Source organism: Crocuta crocuta, unplaced genomic scaffold (assembly GCF_008692635.1).
Source record: "Crocuta crocuta isolate KB4526 unplaced genomic scaffold, BGI_CrCroc_1.0 scaffold442, whole genome shotgun sequence".
Lineage (NCBI taxonomy): Eukaryota > Metazoa > Chordata > Mammalia > Carnivora > Hyaenidae > Crocuta > Crocuta crocuta.
In genome coordinates this window covers 906,490-931,238 of record NW_027528807.1, presented here as the reverse complement: position 1 = coordinate 931,238, position 24,749 = coordinate 906,490, and the positions used below count along the sequence as shown (strand labels likewise).

Here is a 24,749-nt window from a genome sequence, read left to right as displayed (position 1 = left end):
TTTGGATTAGAGACTGAAGAATGGACACAGAAAAAAAATCTAGTACATTATAATTATTTCCCTGATAGATTTGCAAGGCTGTTTTTCCCCTGAGATAGGGTCTTGTCTTAGTCTATTTGGGCTGCTATAACAAGAAACCAAAGGCTGAGTTAAACAACAAATATTTATTCTGCACAGGGAAGAATTTATAGAGCCAGGGAAGTAAGATCAAAGTGCCAGTAGATTCAGTGTCTGGTGAAGGCTCACTTTCTAGTTCATAGATGGCCATCTTGTCATGTGTCCTCACGTACCAGAAGGAACAGGAGAGCTCTCGAGTCTTCATTATAAGGGTACTAGTCTGATTCATGAAAGATTTACCCTCATGACCTCATCACCTACAAAGGCCTCATCTCCTGATACCATTTCACTAAGTGTTAGGACTTCAGAATATCCATTTTGGGGGTGGGAGGCACAGATACTCAATCTTTAGTAGATACTATGCTTATAATTTGAAGCATTACCCGTAGATGGAACGTGATACCTAATTTATTATATAGGTATATAGGTAGGGCAGAAAGAAATCTTATTTCTTAATTAACTAAGTCTTAATATATTGACCACTATTCCTGGAGGTCATGACTTTGCTGGAAAATAAGTGACATTAAAATAGATCATCATTAGTAATAATTGTTAATATTGTCTAATATAACCTCTAGAAAGAATTCAAGTCCAACTTACCATGACTACTTCTTCCCATCTCAGTCCTGACTTTCTAAATCCCTAAGATAAAGGAGTACCTTTTTTGAAACTTTTTTTAAAGTCGTCTGTACTTCCAACATGGGGCCTCAACATATAACCCTGAAATGGAGAGTCACATGCTCTACCAACTGAACCTGCCACCCTTCCTCACCCCCACCTTGTTTTAAGTAATTGCTATGAAAATGAGTCCCTTTAAAAGTCAAAGAAACAATACTTCCATGGTCCACAAAAGTGAAGTTTTATTTTTAGTTAAGAGAAAACTGGTTTATATTCAACATAGAATGGCCACCTCTCTTCCTTATCTCTCTCTTCTAATGATTTCTCCTCCATCTTTTTCTTTACTCCTTTGCATTCCAAGATAACATATTTTTAAAATTATTTTTTGGAATAGTTTCCTTCCACAACTGGTGAGATAACACAGCCAAGGAACTCTCCCCTCTTAAGTAGAAGCCCAGAAACCCTTGTCTTCTTACCTTCTTTGTTCTGTAAGTATCTCTTGTTTATCTGGAAACTCAAATTAAAATTTGAGTGAAGCCATGGTAAATATCAGAACTGACTGTTTTCGAAAACTGGTTTTGAGCTTTACGCCTTAAGCTAGAAGAGCAAAGGGGTATTCAAGGCCTGTTCCAGCAGAGTTCACGAGGGAGCAGACTACAGAGGAATTGGCATCCAAGTTCCTCCCTAGGAACGAAGTATTGCATATGTCTGGAGTGGCTCTGTACACTTTTCCACCAGTGGAGTGACAGGGGTGGCCATAGCCATAGCATACAGCTGGCTGGCAATTCAGACACTGAGGAAACTACCCAGATCTTCTTCTCATGGGGCCTGGCTGACATCTGCTGTAGCTTGGCAAACGTGCATAAGGATCTGTGAGGCAGACTTACCCAGGAACTTAAAACTTCAAAAAGCAGCTGCATTTCTTAAACAGCCAGCTCCTACCATAGGGGAAAGTGACTGAATTGCTAAATAATATGTATTGTTACATCCTTCTGTGATCCATTGCTATTCTAGAGCCTGGGGAGAACTCGTCTGAGACTCCTAAACTATGGTACATCACTGATGTAAACTAATAGCAAGAACATATTCATGACTAATGGATCATGCATGATGATGAGCAATCAGAATATAATACTAGAAGAGAAATAAAGCTAAGTTATAAGTTAGGTCTGTTCAAAATAGGCAAAGTTTGATTGTATAAGTATTGGACTTGATTTTGTCTGGCTCTGGAGGTTCTAGTTACTTCTTTTTTCTCTGATTTAGCCAAGGCCCCGGGCAACTCGGTGACTCAGTCGGTTAAGCCTCCAACTTCGGCTCAGGTCATGATCTCGTGGTCCATGAGTTCGAGCCTTGTGTCGGGTTCTGAGCTGACAGCTCAGAGCTTGGAGCCTGCCTATGCTTCTGTGTCTTCCTCTCTCTCTTCCCCTCTCCTGCTTGCACTCTGTCTCTCTCTGTCTCTGAAAAATGAGTAAATGTTAAAAAAAATTAAGCCATGGCTCAGAGCTTTGCATTATAAAGAACAAAAGTCATTTATTTCTATTGGAATTCAAGTTAAGCATATGAGTTTACATGCTAACTATATAGGAGATGGAAGGAACACGTGGCCAATAAAGGGTACTAGGGGGCTTTGAGGCAAGTAAGGTGACCACTGTTTCAAATTCCTAAATTTTGAAAAAAATTTACATACTTTTTCCAGGAGAGGCACTAAAAGTTTAGCAGATCCTTCTTTCACATAAGTGGACCACTTGTTAGTCTACAAATGGACTTACATTTCAAATGTTTACATTCCAGATGTTTTCTTATTAGACACATTTTAATACTTGGTTTCTTATTTTTTGAATATTGCAGATGTGCTATGATTTATCAGGACTTCTGTCTTTTGGGTGGTGCTCTATCACTTGTAATTTTAGAGTATAGAAGGGCCATGATACTATTTTTCTTAATATTTAGGACTGAAGCTAGAAAGGTTAAGACAATTCTCATGGCTTATAGATTGAGCTTTGTGAATCAGTCTTCACAAAATAATAAATTTTGCCCTTTTCAAGTAATATAAACTGTACCATTTTCTTCTTTGGGACACAGTTGAATGGGAGATAAGACGAGAGGGTTGCTTTTTGTGTCTTTGGATGTTGTTATGGGAGCAAAAACTGCTTACAAAAGTGGATGCAGATGTTAGAACACATGGAGGTCAGAAGGGTTGAAATATGGAAAGCACCAGTTACTTGATCATTGAATCAGTGTAAGAAACTCCAAAGCTCTTCAGAGCTTATGTTATTATCTATCTAAATAAATTATTTAATCCACTGTTAATTTGGCGTATGTTACTGGCAGTAAAAATCATCTCGATACATCTAGAACAAAATGTATTTCAAGACAGGAGTAGTGTTTTACCCTGTTAAATAATTTTGAGAAGTCATTTAAGTAGCCAGTCAAGACCAAAACAAAACAAAACAAAACAAAACCCAAAACCTGTTTTTAGAAAGACGATCAGATCAGGGAAGAGGCTAGAGCTCTCTGTACATATAATAAATACTGAACTGGCAAGGTAGTCCTGGAATCAAGATACCGCCATATGTTGTTGCTGTTATTACTTGGTCCTGGTTATGGTAGAGATTTTCCTAATCCTGCGACTTAAAAGCCCCACAGCACAGGCATTGTGATCTTTCAACAGTTGCTGTCACTCTCTGTTAAATCTCTCTTAACTGCCATAAAAGGAAAGGATGGCCAGCAGGTGGTTTACACACCTACTGATCCTGTCTTCACAATTTAACAGTGTTCGTGATGGTCTAGAAAGTGTGTTTTCTGGCCATTAGGTCTCATTTACACTGCATTTCTTTCATATCTCCCTCTTTTCCTCCATTCTTCCCTTCCTTCTTTGCCTCCTTTGTCCTCTGATTCATTTACAAAAGATTTTCTGTAATTGGCAACAATATACAATAGAAAGTGATAACATAATAAAAATAAGGATAATGTGGAGAAAATAATAAATAAAACTGAAAAAAGACAGTTAAGTTAAAAAACACACAAATTTATATAAGGCATGTCCTTAATAATACTTTCATAAATAAGTTTTGAGAACACTCCAAGATAAAATAGTTTCCAAATAACTTTTTATAAATATCTTAATTGATCCATTGATAAATTTCAACAGATGCCAAATAGTACCAAAAAAATATTGGCTAGAAAATATCTTTTGTTATTTTTTTATTTTGAAAAGAGTGATTTCAAACCATTTTTTTTCTCATGGCGCTTAGAGAAAGGGGCCAATTTTCTATTAGAGCCACTTTATATTTATGATAAAAAGGACTATTTTTGTTTTTATTTAAAGCACACATTTTACATCTTTATTTTATGGCAAGGTAGAGGGTTAAAAAGATATCCTACTTATTAAGAAACTGTTCAGTTTATTATTATGAATTTTTAAGGCCTTTATAATCTGAGAGTCATTAAGCTTCCTGCACAACCACATAAACTAAGGAGACAGATAGTAATTCTAATGTGACATTTTACAAAGAGGCCTGCAAGAGTCAAAAGATAGCATTACTTCAGTTGAAATACAGTTGCACATTATTTTAATACATAATTTTCACAGCTTCCAGTAAATGGTGACTCACAGGCAGGTCACATTTATGCAAAGAAGTAAGGGACAAAGTGCCTATACTTTCCTTTGCCAGAAATCTGGCAGAAATGAGGGAGGGAGGGGTTTAAGCTCTACTCTTATTAATTAAATAGTGGTAAGGTAATATTTTTTTTTCTTGACGACTTTTATGGAAATGAGGAAATCTTTAGCCCCAGAAGAAGATCCATGCTGAGATCTCTTGAGATTGACCTAGTAAACTGGTATTTTCCTTTCACTCAGCTCAGGTCATCCTGTACCACTATTATTTATGCTTCTGGATATTTCATGGTTACCTACTGTTAGAACTTCTTTGTCTAAGAATGTATCTAGGATGCTTTCATGCATAATTTAACTCCTCATTCTCATTTTAATTTCTTATTAAAAATGAATCTAAAATTAAATATATGTCTCAAAGTCAGGATTATGCTCTAATTTATATTCTTCATGTCTAAAACCCTCAATTTTTAAATCAATTCACTCTACCTATTTAGGTAAGTTGTAAACATTAAACTATATATTTTTAAATTCCAGTATAGTTCACATACGGTGTTCTGTTAGTTTCAGGTGTACAATAGAGTTATTCGACACCCATATAACATCCGGTGCTCATCACAAGTGCACTCCTTAATACCCATTCCCTGTTTCCTCCATCTCCACACCTACTTCCCCTCTGGCAACCCTCAGTTTGTTCTCTCTAATTAAGAGTCTATTTCTTACTTTGTTTCTTTCTTATTATTTCCCTTTCCTCATTTGTTTCATTTCTTAAATTTCACATGAGTGAGATTGTGATATTTGCTTCTCTGACTTATTTTCTTTAGCATTATACTCTCTAGCTCCATTCATACCATCGTAAATGGAAAAATTTATTTTTTATGGCTTATTAATATTCCATTGCATATATATAATATATATATAATATATATATACCACCTCCTCTTTGTCCACTCATTTATCGATGGATACTTAAGCTCCTTCGATAATTTGGCTATTGTAAGTAATGCTACTATAAACATAGAGGAATGTGTATTTTTCAAATTAGTGTTTTCATATTCTTTGGTTAATACCCAGAAATGCAGTTACTAGATCATAGGGTAGTTCTGTTTTTATTTTTTGAGGAACTTCCATACTCTTCCACAGTGGCTCCACCGGTTTGCATTCCCACCAACAGTGCATGAGGATTGCTTTTTCTCCACATCCTCACTAACATTTGTGTCTTGAGTTTTGATTTTAGCCATTCTGACAGGTGTAAGGTGATATTTCATTATAGTTTTTATTTGCATTTCCTTGATGATGAGTGATGTTGAGCATCTTTTCATATGTCTGTTGGCCATCTGGATATCTTCTTTGGAAAATCTGTTCATATCTGCTGCCCATTTTTTAATTGGATTATTTAAAAAATGTCTCTTGAATTCCTAATATGAAATAATTATACCAGGATTTATTGGGGTTATGTGAGTAAGTAAACATGGAATAAATTATAATTACATGCGTGTATGTATGAGCTTAAAATTTGATTTTAAGATCATATAGTAATTGCTTTTGCTTTTTATGTCTTTAGGTTTTTGACTTAAATGCTTAATTATTTTAATGTGACAATTATTTTCTTTTAGGGGTAATAGTAAAAATTGTTTCTGATTAGAAATTTGGTACATTAACAAGCAACAGTACTCATTTTTATTTCTAAACATGATTTCAGAACAATGTAAATAGTATCACAACTGTAAATGAATATATTTTAATGGGTGATGCTCAAAATTTCACTCTCAAGATCTAAGACTGAGGTCTTCACGTGTAAATTGGACACACTGTCCAATATCACAAGGTTGTAGTCTTTATACCTTCAATCTAGTTGTTTAAAGAGTTCCTTACTGTTTATTCTGCTAAATACTTTAGAGATTTTTATCCTAGCATTCATAAAAATCACATGTTTGATTGCAAGTCTGTTTTCCCCAATCATCTATGCCCTCTTTGATGCCCTTGAAGACAAAAGCAAAGTGTCATGTGAGTCTAGGATCTGGTTGATTTTGAGTAAATGCTTGTGGAATGCTTCCACTTAATTATTGCTAATGCTAACACTTATAATCCTTAAATGTATGTATGTACTACATTTGCACTTGTGGCCATTGTCCTTGGTGCTCTGTTTCTCTTTAATTATAGAATACATCCTCCATGAAAGGTGTTACACTTGGTGCTTCATGTACCTCTAAAAACCTAGAAAAATTTTGGTCAGATGATTAATGTCCATAAGTACTGTATGATTGTTATATTTACTTAATAGAATACACTTTTTGAAGATTTTATTTTTAAGTAATCTCTACAACCAACCTGGGGCTCAAACTTGCAATCCCGAGATCAAGAGTTGCATGCTCTATAGACTGAGCCAGCCAGGCACCCTTAATGAAATACTTTTGTAGGTAAAGATATGCCTGTTTATATATCTTGCAAGTGTGTCATAAACCCCATGAAAAATGTCTACCCATATTCACTTTACAGCAAATAATCATCATGTTTTCTTAAGTAGCTATGTGAAACCAGTTTTGAATACTGCATTATAATTAACTTAATTACTGCTAACCCACATGAAATTGTGTAATAGGAAGTTTCAAGTGATAAATATTTTAGAATTAAATATTAAATGTGCATTGTATTTCATAGTAACATAGCATATAATAAAGCAAATACATCAGTGGAGCCAATAATGTCTAGTAGGCAAATAATAGGTTCTTAGAAAATGTTGCTGAGAAGATTTCATGTCTACATGTAAAAGAGTGAAAGTGGACCCCTACATTACCCTCTTGCAAAAATCAAAACAAATTAAAGGCTTGAAAATAAGTCTTGAAATCATAAGACTCTTAGAAGAAAACATAGAAGTCAAGCTCCTTGGCATTGGTCTAGGCAGTGTTTTTTAATATGACTCCAAAAGCACAAACAACAAAAGCAAAGATAAACAAGTGGGATTACATCTAACTAAAAAGCTTCTGCACAGCAAACGAACTGAAAAACAAAATGAAAAAGCAGCCTATAGAATGAGAGAAAATATTTGCAAGGCACATATCCAATTATAAGTTCATATCCAAAATCCACAAGGAACTCCTACAGCTAAGAGCATAACAAAGCAAAAGAAAATCAAAAACCCAAATGACCCAATTTAAAAAGGGCAAATAACCTTAATAGACATTTTTCTCTAAAGACATACAAAGAGCCAATGAGGAAATGAAAAAATGCCTAATATCACTACTTATCAGGGAAAGGCCAATCAAAACCACAGTGAGATTATCACCTCACACCTTAAGATGTCTATTATCAAGAGGAGAAGAGATACCAAGTGCTGGAGAGGATGTGGAGAGAAAGGACCTCTGTCGTCACTGTTTTTGTGCACTATTGGTAGTGCAGACCCACTGTGGAAAATGGGATACAGTTTCCTGAAGATATTAAAATAGAACTAGCATGTGATCCAGCAATCTTCCTACAGGGTATATATCCAAAGGAAATGAAATCATTATTTTGAATATATATCTGTACTTCCGTGTTAATTGCAGCATTATTCACAATAGCCCCGGTATAGAAACAACCTAAGTGTCTGCCAAAAAATAAAGAGAATGTCAGGTATATAAGTACACCACGGAGTATCTTTTAGACTTAAAGAAATCCTGCTATTTGGTACAACACAGATGAATCTGGAGGATATTATGCTAAGTGAAATAAGCCAGAAAAAGACAAACATTGATAGGTATCACTTATGGGTGAATCTAAAAAAAATGTCTAATTTATGAAAACAGAGAAATGAGGGGAGGTTGATAAAATGGTACAAATTTTCAGCTAAAAGATTATTACAGTCTGAAGATCTAATGTAAAGCACAGTGACTACAGATAATAATACTGTATAGGATACATGAAAGTTGCTAAGAGAGTTGATCTTAAGCTTTCTCACAAAAAAATAAGGAAATATGTGAGGTGACAGATGTGTTCTATAACTCAGTTATGAGAATCCTTTCACATTGGATATATTGGATATATATATCAAACTATCACCTTGTGTACGCTAAGTACATTGAAATTTATATGTCAGTTCTACCTTTATACTTCAATAAAGTTAAAAAAAATCATCTCTGATTTTTAGCCATGTGTTCTCTTTATACATAATGACAGTCTGGGTTTTGTTTCAAGTGATCTGGAACTATACTGAACCACTGTGGGTGGAATCAGGTTTCTCTGACTCAGCACTATTGACAATTTAGATTTGATTTTTGTTGTTGTGGTTTTGAGTGACAGTGTCCTGTGAATTTTAGCATCCTTGACTTCTACCCACTGTATACCAGAACTCAGACCCTGGCTCTGTCCCATTTTTGGTACTCAGAAATGTCCTTAAACATTGAGAGATGTCTCATGAGGGCAGAAATCATCTACAGTTGAGAACTACTCAGGTAATAGAACAGTAATATCCCTATTGGGTTTTTTTGTTTGTTTTGAGGATTTAAGAGGTAATTAATGAGTTTAGAATTTAGCACAGAGCTTAGTGCTTTGTACATGCAATAAATAAAAGTTAATGTTATGATTAGCAACTTAGAGTAATTAAGTTTTAGATTTAGATGTTGCTCAGTGAATGTAAAAAATATTTCTCTCAGAGTACCTGGGTGGCTTAGTTGGTTAAGCGCCTGATTCTTGATTTCAACTCAGGTTACAACCATCCCAGAGTCTTGAGATTGAGGCCTGTTTTGGGCTTCTTGCTGGGTGTGGAGCCTGCTTAAGATTCTCTCTCTCTCTCTCTCTCTCTCTCTCTCTCTCTCTCTCTCTCTCTCTCTCCCTTTCCCTCCCTCCCTCCTACTCTTGCCTATTTGCATACTCTCTCTCTATGTGCGTGTGTGTGTATTTATATATTATATATATTTCTCTAGATATAATATATTATGTATATTAGCTATTCACTGTGTAATTCATCGTGAGTTATAGGTCTTTTGTGATTAGAGCTGAGAGCGGTCATCCCTACTCATAGAAAATCCATGTTTAGCTTTAGTTTATAGTAGCCATCTAAATTTGAGGCATAGAAACAAATGAAACTTACAAACTCCTACAATTTAGGTAGGCGCTAGCAATTAAAACAATGATAGCAAACACCAGAATCTGAATGGTTAAAATTTACATTTTGTGGCTTGAGATGGTTTACTCTATATAGCACATTCCTTCAATTTCTTCAGGTCATGAAATATGACATGCTCTATTTATACATCCCTATCAAATAATCAGGACTGTAAATAACAACATATATTTTGAGATATTTTATATTTACTAAGCAGATTTCTCCTCTTAACTGATCAGTCCCTCCATGCTTCTATAGTAATTAGCATATTTCTTCTCAAAACCAAAACTTATGTTAATATATTATTTATTATTATCAATGACAAGCATTAAAAGATATTATAAAGTTGTCAGAAAACTACTACAAGGTGACTTCAATGAGAATCTCATTCAAGCAGAAGAAAATAACTAGTTTGTGAATTTTTTTTTTGGAGGACAAGTGAGGGTTAATGATGAAAGGGGAGAATTGAGGGGAAATCTGTCATCATCTTGCATAGAAAAGGTAGAAAATTGTAAATGCCTTCAAATATGAATTTCTTAATCTTAATACAGTGAATGCTGACTTTGCATTTCAGAATAGATGTTCCTGTGACTCAGAGTTTTTCACAGGGTATTATAATTTATCCACTTGATAACGATCAGAAAAGTTGTTACCGGTATCAGCATTATTATGCCTTGGTAACTGGTTTTCTAGCTCACAACAATTTTTATATTAAAAGAATTCCACATATTTTGTTGGTGAATTCAATTAAATTAAGGAACATAACGAGAGTTTTAAAGTAATGTCTCAGAAGAAAATAACCATGTCCATTTCTTTTTAAAGTCAAAGTTTTAAACAGAAGTTGAACATTTGTAGTTCCATTATTTAAGAAAAAGACAACCTTAGAATCCATGGTAGGAAAAGAGGACTTGGGATCTATTTTTTAAAGTTAAAATGCTATTTAAATATTACAGTATTTGCTTATCACAACTGGTGTATATCACATTGACAAATTTAATGCAAATGAAGTAGAATTTCAGATAATCATGTTCTAAACAAAATAATTACATTTTAAAATGACTTTCGGGGTTCCTGGGTGGCTCAGTTGCTTAAGTGTCCCACTCTTGATGTCAGCTCAGGTCATGATCCCACAGTTTGTGGGTTTGAGCCTGGCATTAGGCTTTGTGCTGAGAGTGTGGATCCTGCCCGGGATTCTCTTTCTGCCCCTACCCTGCTCTTTCTCTTTCAAAAACAAATAAAAACTTTTTTAAAAATTTGAAAAAATAAGATGACTTGAGAACTTTGCTGTATAAATGTAACAGATATCTATAATTATTTTAAAAGATTATTTATTTTGAGAGAGAGAGAGTGGAGGAGGTGCAGAGAGAGAGAGAAAAGCCCTACACAGGGCTCGATCTCATGAAAAGAGATCATGGCCTAAGCCAATATCAACAGTTGGACACTTAACCTACTGAGGCACCCAGGCACACCTATAATTATTTGTAAAGTGTTGGAGATATTTCCAGTTCTCCAAAATATTTCCAGTTCTCATTTAGTAAGCTGAGGGAAAAAAATAACAAACTAACATGCACTGTCAGTCAAATTAATGGCCTGAGAAACTGGAAAATAAGAGTGGATATGCTTAATAAAGTCAAATATGGAAAAAGTTTTGCCAGGTGGCAGATTCTTAAAGGAACCAAGGCAATGTCAGGACTTAAGGCCATGAACAGACCAGAAAGTAGAGAATTAAATAAATCTAAGAAAATTATTTAAGGTAGAGGCTGCAAAATTTCATTGATTGAGGAACGTTGATGACATTGGACAGTGTGGGCGTAGAACTGAAGACACAAGCTCAGATAGGAAAAAACATTCTTGTGTATCAGGTAGTTCTTGGTATGTGAAATCTTGGTATTTTGGTAGTTCAATCATGATAAGGGAGGGATTGTGGAATGTCCAGAGTTACTGGGGAAACTAAGTGGAATGCAGACCTTAATAGTAGTTGCGAGGTGTCTGAACAGTGTGAGAATTTAGGCAATCATTGCTATTTGAGGGTCCAAACTGAAGACAGTTCAGGGAAAGGAAGGAATCTTGCCAGAAAGAGATATACAAAGTAAGGCAGATTGTTGCCTTATAATTCCTGACTAATGTATACATGATATTGGTCTAACAGGTGCTAGGAAAATGAGACCTAGAGCCCAGTATCGGGTGACAGAGTCTGTTAAGGGTTTGCTGTGGATAAGTTATCCAAAATTCAGATCAGAGATTCATTCTTGTTAGGGATACAGTTCAGTATTTGGATGAATAATGATGACCAACTTTGAATCCTGAAATCAGATTATCATGGTGGGGAGGAGACGGAGTTAATTAGAAACTCTTTTGTGGGCAGGTGTAGATAACAGAAGAGGCCTTATGGCTTATCCTTAGCATTCTAGGTACAAGCAAGATTAATGCTTGAGGTATTGATGCTGATACATTTTCCTTCCTGAGTTCGGAAAATTCAAGAATTCATTGACTGCATTGATTCTTCATTTCTTCCTGCTGGTTCTGTAATATATTCTGCTATCACTGTCTCTTTGCCCATCATATGATCTTATAATTACTCTTTTATATATTCATATACTTTTTAAAAAAATTCTTATTTATTTTTGAAAGATATAGAGAGAGAGAGAGACAGAGACAGAGACAGAGACAGAGACAGAGTGCAAGTAGGGAAGAAACGGAGAGAGCGGGAGACAGAGAATCCGAAGCAGTTTTCAGTCTCTGAAGCTCAGCACAGAGACTGATGGGGGCTCGAACTCTCAAACTGTGAGATCATGACCTGAGCTGAAGTGGGAAGCTTAACCAACTGAGCCACCCAGGTGCCCCTATATATTTATCTACTTTAACTAAACTTTTAAATTTTTAAAAGAATTGCTGCCTCCATGTACCTTTATATGGTTTATATCTCATGCAGTACCTGGGAGATTCTGTGTGCTGAGTAAATGAGTAATTATAAAAATAAATACAAATGTGGAGATGTAGCTACAGGAAAGATGTAGGCAGTTGGCGCTGAAACCCCTGGGATGGACAATCTTTTCCAGATTATGCAAAGAGAGAAAATGAGATTTCACTTGCTTCCTTCGGTTATACCCAGGGACAGTTTCGTGGAACTGGAGAACACATTGTGCGCGCGCTAATTGTATTCTGATTTCATGCAGTCCAGCATTTCAACAGCAGACCCCATGACACTACACAGCTAATTGCCTGTTCTTTGTGTGTCATATCTTTTAAAAACTGGTTTTGCTTTAAGATCATTGTAGAAAATGATGAATTTGGGGCTAATGTGCTTAGGGTTTAGAAGATAGTCTGGTAGAGTGAGAATTTATGGGCTTTGGTATTGGACAGCATTGGAGGGAGTGTATATGTTAACCGTTCATTCTTTAGTGAAATACATCAGGTATATAGTAGTAAAAAAAAGTGTTTATATCAATAAGATTGGAGTAATCAACCATACATTGTCATGGAATAAATGAATGGACTTCGGTGAGTGAAAGAAAAAAGAAAAAAATTGAGCCAACTTTGACATAAATTGATAGTTTACAATTTCAGGAAGGGAAACACATACAAAGTCTGAGTGGCCTGATCAGACTGGCCAAGGGAAAATGATGTGTGAGGGCGTTGAAGAGGTAAGGGCAACAGAGAGACACAGTAGGGAGAGAGGAGAATCGAAATGCCTAGACTTACATCTAGACATGGAAAGGGAACCTATTGCTAAATGAATAAATGTGAAAGTCTTTTATTTTACATGTTTTTAAACCTATGGAAATTGATAATTAAGTAAGAGTATGAATAAAATCAAAAGGCTTGTGACAGGAGCCTAGGAATTTCAATATTTAGAATTTGGATCAAAGAAGAATACAGTACATAGCTTGGAGAAAGACCAAGGCATCGTGGTGTCAAAGAAGAGAAGAAAGCATTTTAAGAATGATAACATTTTTAACATTTTGGAATAGAAATTAAAGGGCAAGAATGAGGGCAAATGAAATAGATGAGGATTTTATAAGGCATTTTAGGTTACATTGGTAAGATTAGAATTGAGTGGCAAAAGGGGAAATTATCTGAATAACGTAGATAAAGAACAGCATGAGGGAAAGCTAAATATAAAGACAATATTTTCTAACTTTTTGTGTATTAAAAAAAGAAGAAGATTGTGGTTGTTGGAAGAGCATTTAAAGTAAAAATAGGACTTTTTTAATGTAGGAGAAATTGGACGCTCACTATAGGTTGATGGAAAGAAAGGAGATGTAAATGTTGATGACTGAGGAGAGAAGTGAAAAGCAACTAAGCCCCTGAATAAGGGGGCGGGGGACCATTCAAAGCAAATCTAGAAGAGCTTTTGATAGAAAGAGGGATACTTCCTCTACTATAAACAGAAAAACGAAGGAGAGAAGGAGGGTACAGAAACTTGAAAACTGATAGAAAGATGAAGGTACTCTAATTTGATGGTTTCTACTGTTTCAACAGAGTATGATCTAAATTGTCAGCTAAAACAGTTCATGAGGAGGTGTGAGGTAAATTTAATGTTATATGAGCTTTAGTTAATTTATTTGTTTAACATTGAGTGGTAAATACTACTCAAAAATTTGGGACTACAAAATGAGACATTACATAAATTCATGCCAAGTAAACTTGTTGTCACATATACATTCTTTTATTTCCTGGTGCTCCCCAGCCAGATATTATGACCTGGTTTCCACTGAGTTGCCTTGAAATCCATAAAATGTTTATGCCATTTTAACATCTAGACTTTATCAATGGGAAAGTTATGAAACAGGCTAAATTATTTGCCCTTATAATTTACGGTAAACTTAAGAGGAGCTAGAAAACCATTGAACATTTTGGCTATCATTTAATTTCTTTATTTCTGTATTGGATAATGTCAGTAACAAAGGTTAACTGAGTAAAATTTACAGTAGATAATGGAAAACTAGGTCTCTATTTAGATATACTTAATAGCACCAGATTTTATGTAGATTATGCGTTTTATAGAGAAACAAAGAAGTTTTATAGTTTTCTTTTGCAAAAGTCTTTAAGTAGTGAAAAAGAATGTCACAAGGAGAATTGAAGGCTCCTGATCTCCAAAGCAACATGTTTCATCACAAACATCGCCTTCTAAATTTTCAATTATGTTTTGATGATTGAACAAGTTGTAAAGTTTGAAGACGTTTTCCTCTGGAAACTATGACATGCAAGTAAGCTATCTGACAAAAACCATAAGAATATTGTATTATTATCTTAGTATGACTATTATGATTATTTTGTTGATTTTACCTATTTACTAAACAATTATGTCAGCACATCAAATACCATGTATTTAATGACGGAGAAATAGTAAACAAAGTTGCTTCATTATATTTTATATCACTCTGATGTTTAAAATTAAACTACTATTACACTGAAAGTTTTTTAAAGTACATTTATACCCTGAATGATGTATTTTCCTTAATTATGTTGGTTGAAGTATAATTTTCTGAATCTTCTTTAACATATGCAAAAACTAGTCATTTTTCTTCTCACAATAAAATGAGAATGAAATATATCACCTGTTCTTGCAATCAGAGCTCAATTTACAAAATGTTATGATGAATTTCCAAAAATATTGCAGTCATAAAGATGATCAAAAGAAGTTTATAAGCCAAAAGGTCAAATTGATTCAGATGTCAGGCTGCATATATCCTGATTAAAGTGAGAATACAACGATGATAAAGGACTATCTTCTTAGAACTGATAGAATAAGCTCCCGTACAGTAAAATTATTTACATGGAACCTTTATTTTTAAGAAACTACTTTAAATAATATGCTGTAAACTGTATGAGAAGCTAGACCAATAGGGAATGGTAGTAGTGGTCATGAATGTTCATTTCCTTCAGTTAGCACTTGAAATTTCCTGCAAGTTATTTTTATGCAAAGAAGAGAGTTTGACCTAACAATCAATGCAAAAACAAATCCGTTAATAATAAAGATAGCATCAATAGATAAACAATATATTTTGAATTTTATACTTTTTATCTTTTACTTTGCTGCTTACAGTATTTTAATTTTTCCAAATGTATAAGCACAAGCATTTAGATATTTGGTGTGTGTGTGTGTGTGTGTGTGTGTGTGTGTGTACACCCATATATATTTCATCATACACCTACACCCATTCAGGAATGTGGTATCTGTGAAATATCAGTTCTTAATTTTTACTTATATTCCACTTTTACAATTTGTTCTAATACTCCTATTCAAGAGCGAGCTACATTTTCATGACAGAACAAAAATTTCAACTGGCAAAATAGCAAGGAACTTGAGGTATTCTATTGACCTTCCTTGAAATAACATTCTGTGTATCTGCAATTCTGCATCCTCAAATCTTCTGAATGAAATCCCAGTCCAATTTACAATGCAAAATGTTAACTTAATGTGAAGAAAATATTAAGAAAAATATACCTTACTATCATTGGATTTGTAACATCACCTTTTCTTCTAGGATAGCCATATGCTGCTGAGAGAACATGGGCTTTGGCGATGTGTAGAATTATATTTAATCAAGGTTTTTCCTCTAACAAGTTGGAAACAAGCTGTGTCACCCACACAGCTTGAATCCAGAATCCACATGATGATTAAGACAGTACACATTGTGTTTAATCAAGTATTCCACGACTTAACATTCTTATTTTTTATTTATTTTAATTTTTTTAAGTTTATTTATTTTTGAGAGAGAGAGAGAGCAAGCACAAGCAGGGGAGGAGCAGAGAGAGCAAGAGGGATGGAATCCCATGCAGGCTCTACCTGTCAGCACAGAGCCCAAAGCAGAGCTCGAACTCACAAATCATGATCATGACCTGAGCCAAAATCAAGAATCCGACACTTAACTGACTGAGCCACACAACATCCTTATCTTTTAAAAGCAAAAACTTAGTTTTACCTTTCTTACATTGAACCACAAACATGAGAGAGTTAACGTAATGAGAACATATGAAATTAAGGATTGATCCATTTTCTTTGGAACTTGAATATATTAGAATCTGCATAGTTTTCCCTCACCCAGAAAAGTTTCTTTGGCTTTTGTGTTTTACCTTCTTGGTGTTTAGTACAAGTAACTGCTTTATATGTCCTGAATCTGGCATTCATTCAAACAGAAAATGATGCTTGGAAATGCACAAAGATTGAGGCCAAGCAACCTGGTCCAAATGAGTTGGGAGAGTGCCAAAAATGTTCTTTATTCCTGGGACTGGGTTTTTCTGCCAGTGAACGTCACAAATTGTTGCTGTAACTGAGTAGCCCTGTGGTTTTTGTGGAACCATTGAGGAATTTAGGTTCCCCGAGACCTATGAATTCTTAAAACCAGCGTAGAATATTTTCTAATGGTCAGGAAATCAGTTAGTTCAAAAACTAAAAAAAAAAAAAAAACAAAAACTGAGCTGAAGACAGTATAGTTTCATGGAATTTGGAACCTGAAAGCGCTTTAAGGTATATTCTGGTGTTCTAGAGAAGAAAACAATCGAGTTAGCACCAAGCCGATGGCTTGGCTTTGGGGCTAACTTGATCAGATTTTGACCAGTGGGCAGGGATCCTGATATCCAAGTGAACAGTTTTATTGTTCCTGTTACCTAATTGTCTTGGCTCACCTTTAGCTGTGGATACAAATTCATAGTTTTGCAAATTTTGGAGAATTTGCTTTCTCAGTAAAGCATATCAGGGTATGATTAGTACAGGTAGACCTTAACTGAAGGATAACCCTTGAAAAAATCTTTATAATTTGTAGTGGATTAGAATTCTGAGTAAACCATCTTTTGGAACATGGTATGTTTAATGTTATCCCAGCATTCCCTGGTGGAATTGTGAACTGTTTTTTCCTGATTCATACAGATATATAGTGCAACTAACATGTAACTACTAAGGCTTATAAATTTAGACATTATTTTTAACAATATATCTACAAAAGCACCTAATGGGACCTTTAGACCTATGTTTTTCCTGTTTTGCCTTGTCTGAGTCTTTTTACAATCACCAAAAGTATAAATGAGGCATCTCACTGTTTTCATTTACTATTGATAGTTCTATAATAAGAAGGCCTCAAATCTAATGGGGGGGGGATATTTTTTGTCAACTCAGTTTCTAACACATTTCCTTAATCTTCTGATGTTTAGCATCTGAACAAAGAACTCTGTTCAATGTCATTTCAGTTATTTACTCAGGGAGAAATAATATCATAGAATACTTATCTAATATTTTATGGTATGCTTTTGGCTGTACATGATGTGAAGCTAACTCAAACTGTTTAAAAAAAAGGGGGGATCTGTATTAACTCATTAATTCAAGAGACCAGAGATGCCTTAGGTATCAGTTTAAGGCTTGATCCAGAATGCTAAAGGACTCTCCAGAATTTCTTTCTCATATCTCGTCTCTCTCTCTCTCTCTCTCTCTCTCTCTCTCTCTCTTCTCCCTTCCCCCCTCTCTCTCCCTCCTTTCCCTATCTTCATGCCTCCCTCCCTGCCCCCCTTTTTCCCTTCTTTCTCTCTCTCTCTTCCTGTGATGTAATATTGACCTCATTCTTGATCCAGGAGGATCTTTGAAAGTTTTAAGGATGAAATAGTCCTTAGCTTCATAACTTCCTTCTTCTAAGGCAGTTAGAGAGAGCTAATACATTTCATCATATCCCTAGTAAACAGTATAAATAAAACGGCATGTTTCTATTTGGAAAAACTTAAGTTATTTGTCCAACTCAGTAAATCATTATTGCCAATATGGCCACTCTGGCGTTGAGAGGAGAGAAGTCAGTTCATCCTGAGCCTTACAGCTTGCAAATTTAGTACCATTAAGAAGGGGAGCAAAAAACTGTGTGGCCTAGTAGGTTAGGCATCCCACTCTTGATTTTGGCTCATGTCATGATCTCATGGTTTGTGAGTTTGAGCTGTGTGTTGGGCTGCATACTGACAGTGTGGAGCCTGCTTGGGATTCTAACTCCTTGTCTCTCTACCCCTTCAATGCATTCTATCTCTTTCTCTCAAAGCAAATAAATAAACTTTATAAAAAAAATAACCATGCAAACTGTGTGTTTCTAGTTTTTTAGGCAAATATCCAATAAGGTGGTTTAAAATGTTTCACATTTTACTAAGTGTAGCATTTTGTAAAGCAGAAAATATGGTACTATTTTTGCCTAAAATGATAGAAATTTATAGTACCAACTTTCAGAGCAAAAGAAGATGACAGTGATAATGTCCAGTAATTATTTAATCAGGATTGACTGAAAAGGAAAATGCTATATCAACTCACTTTGCAGACCTATACACAGATGTCATCATCCTTTGAAATGAGGAGCTGTCTGCAAACTTGTACTTAATATTTGCTTTCCTTGATGTATTTGCTGAAAAGCAATTCTTAGGGCAGAGAACTTCCCTAAACAGTAGTTATTTTCAAAAGCCTTTAGCTCTGGCAAACATTTTGAACTTGTATTTCAAAGGTATCCTTGAAAACCTTTGGACAGTGAACCAAATGATTGTGCATCACAATAATCATTTGTGTTCTCCAAGTTTATTAGAAATGTCATAGTTTATGTTTTTATTAGTTTGACATGTGAGAAGTTTGCAGTTTAAACAGCTGAACCATAAGGGTATCTTGAAACTTTAGAAAAAGAAATAGAATAAGAATGTGTACTAACTCAAATATGAGAATTAGCAGTTCAACATTTCTTTATTTAAAATAAATTGTGCCAGCAGTATAATCAAAGACAAAAATATAAAAATCACAATGTATAAGGTACATATATACTTTACTAATCTACTAATCTTGATATACACTCATATAAGAATCTCCTCAACAGGACTGAAACATAGTCATAATTGCCCTGTTTTACGGATCAGGAAACTGAGAAATGACCCAATAAATGGAAGTAACTTACTTCAAAAGGTGCCATGTCTGAATGTTTGTCCACTTCCCAAATTCATATGTGAAATCCTAACCCCCTAAGTGATGGTGGAGAGGTAAGGCCTTTGGAAAGTGCTTGGCTGTGTGGGTAGAGCCTTCATGAGTGGGATTCATGTCCGTACAAAAGAGGCTTACAGTAGCCCTGTATGTCTTTCCCCAGGGTGAGGACACAGTCAGCTGTTGACTGTCTACAACTCAGAAGAGGGCCTTCACCAGAACCAGACCATGCTGACACCCTGATATTGGACTGTTCACTTCCAGAGTTGTGAGAAATAAATTTCTACTTTTTATAAGTTACCCAATACCAGGTAGTTTTTTTTATAACAATCCAGACAAAGATTGACTGAAAAAAAAATGTCAGAGATATAATATAATGTCCTCAAAAGGACCAGCAGACCATAGTGTTGGAGAACACAGATTTTTGAGGGGAATTCCTAGGATTCAAATTCTGCTTCTGGCACCTCCTAGCCGTGTGACTTGAGGATTGGTTCTGTTTCCCCACCTGCAAAATGAAGATAATAATCATAGCTAAGTTACAGTGCTTTCCTGAAGATCACACAGAAATACAGATGTTGTACTTAGAAAAATGCCTTTGCCCATTTTAAGAGCAACCTATCTTTTTATTAGGAATCCCCAACTGTTTTCATGGTACCACAGTGCCAGCAAAGTTCTAGTTTTGATAGGTTTGCCGTAAAATATTGGTATAATGTAATAACTTCTTGCAAATCCACTTGCTCATTAAACTAGATTTTGTCGTTGTTTCATTTAATTACACAATGTGTCCAGAGAGCACAGAAGACAAGGGTAAGTGTAGAATATCTTCCTAGAGCATTAATTTTACTTCTAAAGGATGCTCTGTTTGCAATGTAATTTCACACATTTTAAAAGCTATAATATAGAGCTACCAATAAAATTCTAGTATTTAGTAAGCTCCTATGGGTTCTGACTTATCTGTCTGGGAAATTGGTTCCTTTTCCTATTGTTTTATGGAAAATCAGATTAAAATTTTAGATAAATATTAATCTATGTCATATTTGAGAGAGAGAACTGCTTAATTTATGCCAATATGCTCTTTGATTTACTTGCTGGGCTTTGATCTGTTATCAGAGTTCTGAATGGTACCAAAATGCCTCTTGAGACACTAAAATCTGTAGTGAAAACTCCGAACGATAATGCAGCTCGTAACTGTAGAAGCTATTATTGTGACACTTTCCCTTGAAGAATTTGTGCTCAAGTGTGGTAACATATGACATAGATAAAGGAGTTTCTTAGCCATATATTCACCGTAATTGGAGTAAAAAGTAAAATATAAATGTAAGAAGTAATGGAACTTTGAGTAGGAAGAGAGAAATTAAAATGATCTGTTTAAAGCTTTAAAATTTTTATTCTAAATTTAGAATATAATGTTTGTTTTACAATGTGCAATAAATAATGCATTTTTGAAATAATACATTTTGAATGATACATTTTGAAATTCAGAAATTTACTTGTGTATTCTGTTTTGAAAATACAAACTTGTGTATTTCTTTACTATTTTCACAAGTATATAAATCTGTTAAATCTGAAAACAAACAATGAGCATTTTTAAAACTATATTTTCCTTTCAATTTATTTGAAAACAACATAAATTAATTTTTACAGTTTACCTGTTTTTATCTAACACTCCAAAACAAAATCTAATTTATAATTTTCCCTTTTATAGTCTATATTAGTAATATTGAGGAAATAGGTAAAAAGAAAGTGGTAGAGAGAATGTTCTGTACTAAAAGGGAGTCCATATTCTGTCAAGACTACATGCATAGATTTTTTTACATATAAGAGAGTCAGATTTAATCTCCATCTTATAGATGAATGTAAGATGCAAATAAGTAAGATAAATGATAATAGATGCAACATGAGATAGATTCTGTAAACTTTATGTTCAATCATAAAGTAATCCATTGTCACCAGAAACCATGAAATACCTAGTGACAAATCTAACCATAGAGGTGAAAAATCTATACACTGAAAACTATAGAAAGCTTATGAAAGAAATTGAAGAAGACACAAAAAAAAAAAAAGGAAAAATATCCCATGCTCCTGGATAAGAAGAACAAATATTGTTAAAATGTCAATACTACCCAAAGCAACCTACATATTCAATGCAATTCCTATCAAAATAACACCAGCATTCTTCACAGAGCTAGAACAAACAATCCTAAAGTTTGTATGGAACCAGAAAAGACCTCAAATAGCCAAAGCCATCTTGAAAAGGAAAACCAAAGCTGGAGGCATCACAATCCTGGAGTTCAAGTTGTATTACAAAGCTGTAATCATCAAGAAAGTATGGTACTGGCACAAAAGCAGACACTCAGATCAAAGGAACAGAATAGAGAAATGGACCTACAAATGTGTGGCCAACTAATCTTTGACTAAGCAGGAAAGAATATCCAGTGGAATAAAGACAGTCTCTTCAGCAAATGATTTTGGGAAAACTGGACAGTGACATGCAGAAGAGTAAACCTGGACCACTTTCTTACACCATACATAAAAATAAACTCAAAATGGATGAAAGACCTAAATGTAAGACAGGAAGCCATCAAAATTCTAGAGGAGAAAGCAAGCAAAAAACCTCTTTGACCTCCACCACAGCAACTTCTTACTCAACAGGTGTCCAGAGACAATGGTAACAAAATGAAACTAAATGAGAAAAAAAAAAAAAAGAACTATCAGGACCTCATGAAAATAAAAAGCTTCTGCACATCAAAGCAAACAATCAGCAATACTAAAAGGCAATCAACAGAATGGGAGAAGATATTTGCAAATGACATATCAGCTAAAGGGTTTGTATCCAAAATCTATAAAGAACTTATCAAACTCAACACCCCAAAAAACACAATCTAGTGAAGAAATGGGCAAAAGACATGAATAGACACTTCTTCAGAGAAGACATCCAGATGGCCAGCGGACACATGAAAAAATGCTCAATATCACTCATCAGGAAAATACAAATCAAAACCACAATGAGATATCACTGCACACCTGTCAGAATAGCTCACTTTAACAACTCAGGCAACAATAGATGTCAGTGAGGATAGAGAGAAAGGATCTCTTTTGCACTGCTGGTGGGAATGCACACTGGTGCAGCCACTCTGGAAAATGGTAAAAAATTAAAAATAGAAATTCCCTATGGACCATCAATTGTACTACTAGATAATTATCCAAGGGATACGGGTGTGCTGTTGAGAATGGGCACATGCACTCCAATCTTTATAGCAACACTATCAACAATAGCCAACTATGGAAAGAGCCCAAATTTCCATCGATGGATGAAATGGAAAGATGTGGTATATATATACAATGAAGTATTACTTGGGAATCAAAAAGAATGAAGTCTTGCTATTTACAACTATGCGGATGGAACTAGAGGATATTAGGCTAAGTGAAATTATTCAGAGAAAGACAAATATCATATGACTTAACTCATATGAGGACTTTAAGATACAAAACAGAGGAACATAAGGGAAGGGAAGCAAAAATAATATCAATATAGGGAGGGGGACAAAACATAAGAGACCCTTACGTATAGAGAACAAACAGAGGATTACTGGAGGGTTGTGGGAGGGGGTATGGGGTAAATGGGTAAGGTGAATTAAGGAATCTACTCCTGAAACCATTGTTATACTATACACTAACTTGGATGTAAATTTGAAAAAAAATAATTAAAAACTAGAATCCACTGTTATTAGAGTGATACCTTCTATTATAGATGATCTGAACTTAAAGATATCCAGGAAACATTTGTTATTTAAAGAGTAATGGAAAGGGTGTAATTCATTTTTTAATATAGTTTCACTGAATAAATTTTGAAACATGTCTTAAGCAATATTTATGTTTGGATGTGTTGTACTTATCAGTGATAACATAATAACATTTAATTATTTGTGCTCCACGATGTAGCTTTGTGAAGATCATGCTTTTTTATTACTAAAATCAAGGAACAGCACTTCTTCACTTCCCAGGAAGCATGCAGATTGTGTCTGAATAATGAAACTCTATTTTTATATTTGAATTGCTGAGGATAAACCAAAACCAGATAAAGATATTATCGGAAAAGAAAACTATAAAGCCAGCAATCCTGATGAACACAGATGTAAACAGCACTATTCTAGTAAACTGAATTCAACAGAACATTAAAAGAATCATATGCTATGATCAAGTGGGGTTTATCCCTGGAATGCAAGGATAGTTCATATGCAAATCAATAAACATGATATACCACATTAATAAAAAGAAGGATAAAAATAATGTGATCTTCTCAATTGATGCAGAAAAAGAATTTGAGAAAACTCAACAATTTTCATGATAAAAGCTCTCAACCTATTTATTACAGAAAGTATGTACTTCAACATAATGTATGCCATATTTGAAAAGCCCACAGCTAACATCATATTTAATGGTGAGAAGTTGAAAGCCTTGCACCAAAATCAGGAACAAGACAAGAGTGCCCACTGTCACTCTTCCTATTCATAATAATACTGAAAATTCTAACAGAGCAGTTAGACAAGAAAATAAATAAAATGAAGAAGTAAAATTGTCTTTGATTGCACATGACAGGATTTTATATAAAATAAACTGTAAAGACATAATAAAAATTTTTAGACATAAGAAATGAAATCAGTACAGTTGCAGAATACAAAAATCAGTGGCATTTCTTTACATTAACAACAAAATATCTGAAATAGAAAATAATTTCCTTTATAATAGCATCAAAAGCAATATGAAATTCATGAAGACCAATGTGGTGAAAGCAAAAGGTTGATGAAAGGATAATTGCTTGGACATGAAATCAGAGGCCTAGTACAAAATGATCTAACATGGTGGTTTTCAACCTTTCATGTCAATTGGAATCACCTGGAGAGAGAGAGAGAGATAGATCATTATGGATCATGGCATATCCATCCATCCCTCCTATCCATCCATCTTTCAAATCCTACCTTTTATTATACAAATTTTTGTATAATTGATTTTATTAATGGAACTTGGCCATTATTATATTTTAAAATAGTGATTGGTGGCAGTGAAATTCAAGAAAAACATTTCAGATTTATAGCAAAGAATAATTCCTGACAAATCGGAACATTTAAAAAAAACAGAGAGAAATGAGAAAGAATGAACTCTGGCCATGTGTAGCAACATGGATGGACCTTGAGGGTGTTATGCTGAGCGAAATAAGTCAGGCAGAGAAGGACAAATATCATATGTTTGCACGTATAGGAGGATTAGGAGGAACTTGACGGAGGAACAAGGGGGAGAAGAAGGGCGGAAATGGTGGGGGAAAGGGAGAGAAGCAAACCATGAGAGACTCTTGAATGCTGACAAAAACTGAGGACTGATGGATGTGGGGG

General features: G+C 34.7%; 1 long non-coding RNA gene across 1 annotated transcript in view; it reads left to right on the top strand.

Moving 5' to 3' along the window:
• Nucleotides 1-19,659, top strand: part of LOC144224751 (uncharacterized) — a 325,793-nt gene extending 306,134 nt beyond the window's left edge. Inside the window, exon 4 of the long non-coding RNA XR_013333131.1 lies at nt 19,523-19,659. This is a non-coding gene — a long non-coding RNA (uncharacterized LOC144224751). The remainder of the gene's footprint in view (nt 1-19,522) is intronic.
• The last annotated feature ends 5,090 nt before the right edge of the window (nt 19,660-24,749 follow it).